Raw genomic sequence first — 6,013 nt, 5'->3', positions numbered from 1 at the left:
AATGAACTAAACATCTTGTAATAGCAGGCCCACCCCCAAGGAACAGACTGTGCCTCTGGATGCAGTGGCTAAAACCTATCCCAGACAAAAAATAAGTTGTCTCCTTCTTACCATGCTAACCAAGCTCTTGACCTTTTTTGTACATTCCTGGTTGTGAGATTGAGAAAAGGGAAGAGGAAAGACTAGACTTACTAATTTTCTGACCTTGAAATTTAGTATTCGGCTTATCCGTAAGACACCTCTCCCCACATGAAACACATTTTTCATTATTATAGGAGAAGTATTATTTTTAGAGGTTCAAATGACAGATACCTAATTTTAGGTCCATTCAAAACATCATTGCTAGAATTGTTTCGACCTTTTTTGAGTAGAGTTAATGAAAACTTAACGAATGTGGCTAAATAATATGGGTTAACACTCATTTTGTATAAAGGTATGGGTAAGCTAGTAATCAAAATTTGGACTTTCTTTTTTGATGGTTATATTTCAGTAAACTTAAAATCTGTTGCGAAAGTGTTAAGTTTGTGAAGGTGTCTAATGGCTAAGTTTGAAAGCTATTTTAAACTTTATAAATGAGTAGAAGAACTCAAATAATATTTGGGAGAGCCAGAGTCTGGCTTTGAAGCTGCACAGCCAGAAACAGTGTCCAAACCATGCTTTGAGCCTTCTTTAGCAAATACCCCAGTGCTGTTGAGGTAGTTTTGGACACTGTAGCCTGCATTGTTGTTGCTGACCACTAGATGTCAGTGAGCCTTACCTCCTCCCCAAAGCTAGATGCATCTGCCTTGACCAGAATAAAGGATTTTACCTAGCACCTCCTTCCTTTCGTGTCTCTTCCTAATCAAAAGCTTAAATGGTGACTCTCATTGGCAGATCCTAGGTCACATAGCTCTCTTCTGGCTGCAAGAGGGGCTAGGAAAAAGTTTCTGGATTTTACTTGGGGTTCAGAGTTCATAGCAAATTGTTGAACAATCCTGGATGGTCCAAAAGCTTGGACAGGCTGCTGTTCTGTGAGCTTTTTGCTCCTGTTCTGTGAAAAGATGAGGAGTTTTCACTATAATGTAAGTATACTTACATTATAGTGAAATGTGAGTATACTGTTTAGCTGAGCTGACATTTTTTTATAGCAGATTTGCTAACTGAAGGAAGTAGATTATTGATTCAGATTCTGGCCTCTTTGTCTTGTGGCTGACCAGCATTTTGAATATCACTTCCTTAGAGGAACCTACCTGTTTTAGGGGAGACTTCTAGCAGGTTTATCTCATTTAATCCTTACAGCAGTCTGTTGAAGGGGTGACAGTTGAGAGGTATGTTAGGAATTTTTCAGTGTTTTTTAGACTATGTCACAAAAGCTCAGACTTCGAATACATAGTGAGGTGGGTCTCCTTCTCTGGCTTGCATTTGTAAAAGTTCTGTGTACTCAAGAGTGCTAGGAGACTCTGTAAAATAAAATTACTGCAATTAAAAAATCATTCCAATGAGGTAAAAAAAAATAGATATATCCAAATAGATCCTACTTAAGGAATTTTCTGCAGTTAGCTCAGATATAAGTATGAAAGCTGGGAGTGATCATGGACTGATACAAGTGAAGAGGAGAGAATCTCAAGTTCAGGGCAAAAAGAGTAAATGCAGAAGGGATAGACCCATTTCTAGAGACTAAAGGCATTATGCTTCTAATCATAAAGTAAAACTGGCCTTTTTTTAAAAAAATAAATTTATTTATTCTTGGCTGCATTGGGTCTTCGTTGCTGCATGCGGGCTTTAGTTGCGGTGAGCAGGGGCTACTCTTCGTTGCAGTGTGTGGGCTTCTAATTGCAGTGGCTTCTCTTGGGGCGGAGCACGGGCTCTAGGCGTGCGGGTTTCAGTAGTCATGGCACATGGGCTCAGTAGTTGTGGTGCATGGGCTTAGTTGCTCTGTGGCATGTGGGATCTTCCTGTACCAGGGCTCAAACCCGTGTCCCCTGCATTGGCCACTGCACCACCAGGGAAGTCCCTCACTCTATTTTTTATGCCACCAATCCTCTTCTTTTGCATTTTTCATCCAAGTCCTAAAACTGACCTTTGATTTGCTTCTATTATAAAAAATTATGTGAAGTTACGTTGGAACTAATTTGGAAGCCTAAGATCGTGAGATTGTTCTGAAAATCCTTTTCTAAAAAGGTTCAGATTCATACTGTGGAGCTAGAATTGTTAAACCACTGTCAGTCACGTGCATACCCTTTTTGTCCCATGCCATGCTGGGCCTTTGACATAGGTTACTAAAGCAAGATCCTGTCATGGAGTTTATGGACCAGTGCGAAAAACAGACATATACATAAATTGATAGTTCTAAAGGGCTATTTTGTGTAGTAAAAGTTATGCAGAAGTTATGGTTTAGTTTACTGTGGGGCAGTCAGAGGTGAGTAGGGGCTCAAAAGATGGGTAGGGGCTTCCCTTATGGCACAGTGGTTGAGAGTCTGCCTGCCAATGCAGGGGACACGGGTTTGTGCCCCGGTCCGGGAAGATCCCACATGCTGTGGAGCGGCTGGGCCTGTGAGCCATGGCTGCAGACCCTGCGTGTCCGGAGCCTGTGCTCTGCAACGGAAGAGGCCACAACAGTGAGAGGCCCGTGTACCGAAAAAAAAAAAAAAAGGGTAGTTACCAAATAACCAGAATTGTTGCATGGTTTGCATAGGGAGGTATAAGCAGTCCAGTATTAGTGAAGGGTATATTTCAGTTGGACAGGTAGGTAGGGGTTAAATCATATGAAAGCACTTGGATTTTTACCTGTAGGTGATGACTCTGAAGGATTTTAAGTAAGCAAATAAATGGACAAGTTTTCGTTTCAGATTGCTCTGACAGCAGTGTGGAAAACTGAGGGTAAGAGGAGGATACTAAAGCTTTAATTAATTAAGTTAGGTATTAAGCCCCAGTTTGGTGGTGTGGCCTGGCATAAGTGACCCCATTTGGGGCCTGTGGTTTTCTTTTTAATAATAGGAGTCGGAGCTTCCCTGGTGGCACAGTGGTTGAGAGTCCGCCTGCCGATGCAGGGGACACGGGTTCGTGCCCCGGTCCGGAAGGATCCCACATGCCGCGGAGCGGCTGGGCCCGTGAGCCATGGCGGCTGGGCCCGTGAGCCATGGCCGCTGGGCCTGTGCGTCCGTAGCCTGTGCTCTGCAACGGGAGAGGCCACAACAGTGAGAGTCCGCGTACCGCAAGAAAAAGGAGTCAGGCTTCCCTGGTGGTGCAGTGGTTGAGAGTCCACCTGCCGATGCGGGGGACATGGGTTTGTGCCCCGGTCTGGAAGGATCCCGCGTTCCGCGGAGCAGCTGGGCCCGTGAGCCATGGCCGCTTGGCCTGCGCATCCAGAGCCAGTGCTCCGCAGCGGGAGAGGCCACGGCAGTGAGAGGGCCGTGTACTGCAAAAAAAAATAATAATAATAAAAATAATAGGAGTCATTCACCTAATACTAGAACGAATGAGCATACTTTTAGCTGATCACTTTGAACAACAACTGTAGGTTCATCTGATATCAGGTGGCCTTGGCCTGCAGTGGCTTGAAGCAAGATTTCGGTTCCCTGGCCAGAGATTGAAGTCAGGCCATGGCAGTGAGAGTGCTTAATCCTACCCACTAGACCACCAGAGACAGTGGCCAGTGACAAGGCCCTGGCCTGTCGGTTTTTAGAAATGAATTTCCACAAGGAGATGGAAAGTAGTGAAACAAATGAAGTGTTTATTAGGAGGAAAAAGAGTATGTGTGAATAGACACACACAGGCGGACTCGAAGAGTCATGCCCTCGTGGTAGTTTGAATCACTTAATATGGGGCATTTCTTCCGGGTTTCTTCTGGCCAATCATCTAGCATTGCCTGGCTCTGAGTCCATATTTGGTTTATCTCAGGGTCCTCCCTGTGTGCGTGCATCTCTTAGCCAAGATGGCTTCTAGTGAAGAGGCCTATGGGTAGGTTGACATCATCTACTATGTGTAGTCGGGAAGGTCTCCTTGACGTCAAGGATGAGAAATATGTGGTCTCTTTGTCTCTTATGTGGTCAGGGCTCAGCTCCTCTCTGCCCCTGCCATTACTGTTATCTTAAAGTGTCCACTGGAGGCAACGTCTAGCTATTTACCCTGTTCCTTTTGTTACTTCTATCTGGAAGTGTAAACAGAAGGCTGTCTGTAAATGTCTCCTGTCTCACGTCCAACTGTTAGCCCACACCTGGGTTTGCCTCTTGGTGGGTGTCAAGCCAAATGACACAACCAAGTCAAAGAGGAGGAGAAGGGAGGATTTATTGCAGCAAGTAATAACACTGGGGATCTTTCCCAAAGCAGTGTCTCCCCAAGAGCAAAACTGGAGAAGTTTTAAGCTAAGGGTACATGCATATTCATGAAGGGGCTTGAGCAGAGGAGAATTCAGTCTAGAATTGGGGCACAGGTTGACAGAGTCAAAGTTTTAGTTGAAGTCACAAGGGTCAGGAAAGATCAACATAATTTCTTAGCTTCCAGTTGATCTGGTGGCTGAGCTCTCAAGGCGGGTGGGGATGGTGTTTGAATTCTGCAGAACAACTCAAGAGTGTGTGCCAGGCTAATCCTTACCGTTGAAACAGAACTGGGAGTCTTTATAAGTGATTTATTATCTTTGCGATTGTTGCTACTCTTGCTGGGTTACAGTCGTTTGTTCCTGCATTCTTTTATTTCCTTAAGATCATTAATTACTGAGACCTATTCAAGGGCAAGTGTTGTGGCCAGGATTAGATCACAAAATGACTTAGGCCAGAAATGGCTCATGTCAAGAAAGCCATGCCTGATTCTCTTTCTCCGGGGACCTCCTACCTTATCTGCTTGCACAACCCATCCAAGTGCAACACCGAACATGTTGATTGTATAAGCCAGAAAGCAATACGAAAAAGCTGGTACATCCTTCAGTGTATACCAGACCACGTGCTGCAAATATCCTACTAGAGAAAGGGCTTGGCTGAATTTTGGCTTTGATATCTATCTGAAGCATTCCAGCAGTGGGGCAGATTTGCTGATAATCATACTGAAACCACAGAAATGTGTCTCGGGGCTCCAAGGAGCTCTGGTTCTTTATGGCTCAGCGCAGAAAGAATGCAGCAAGAGGCAAAGTGATAGATAAGTGATTTATTAGAATAGGATGCTTGTGAGGTTACAAGCAACCGGCAAGAAGGGTGCTGCCCCGAGAGCTTAGTGGGCTACAGTTCAGTGATCAAAGGAGAAGTGGGGATGGGGAGAAGACCACCACCTTCCTCATTCTTCAGTAGATGTCAAGCTTCCGTCATCAGTTCCTCCTCCATGTCAGGCGGGGGAGTTTTCCTGTCCCTACATGGTCAAACTGGGGCTGCCGTGGCACAATGGAAATGAGCAAAAAGGCAGTAACAGGGCTTCCCTGGTGGCGCAGTGGTTGAGAGTCCGCCTGCCGATGCAGGGGACACAGGTTCGTGCCCCGGTCCGGGAAGATCCCACATGCCAGGGAGCAGCTGGGCCTGTGAGCCATGGCCACTGAGCCTGCGCATCCGGAGCCTGTGCTCCGCAACGGGAGAGGCCACAACAGTGAGAGGCCAGCGTACCGCAAAAAAAAGAGGCAGTAACATATAGTAAATGTGATAAATCATCTCAGGTTTCAGTATAATGTCACCTTTTCCTTATATTACTGTTTTCAGTGCGTGAGGAGAAGTATGTCTTAGGCATCATCAACTTCCTGAACTTACTGGGTAGGATGTGGGTCTCATTACACCATTGTTTTATTGTTTTGGGGCATGTCTCATGCTTCTGTTGCATGGTTTTGTTGCTAGGCAAGCCTGCTTGGTTTTGTGATTAAGCAAACCTACTTTCTTGGGTGATCGTTAACTTACAGGGGTCTTCTATACTTTTTTATTTACTTATGATTCCTCAGTGGGATTAACTATTTAATCACCTACTTTGTTCCTTTACTCAGTCCCTATCAATACCGGTCCCTGATGGTGTCAGTTTCCACTGCTTTGTGAAGAATCCAAAGTCTGTGTTTCCAGCAGCATCT

This window comes from Leucopleurus acutus (genome assembly GCF_964270905.1).
Source record: "Leucopleurus acutus genome assembly, chromosome: 12".
NCBI classification, from domain to species: Eukaryota; Metazoa; Chordata; class Mammalia; order Artiodactyla; family Delphinidae; genus Leucopleurus; species Leucopleurus acutus.
The sequence above is the reverse complement of the archived record's forward strand: the minus strand, read 5'-3'. Positions refer to the sequence as shown.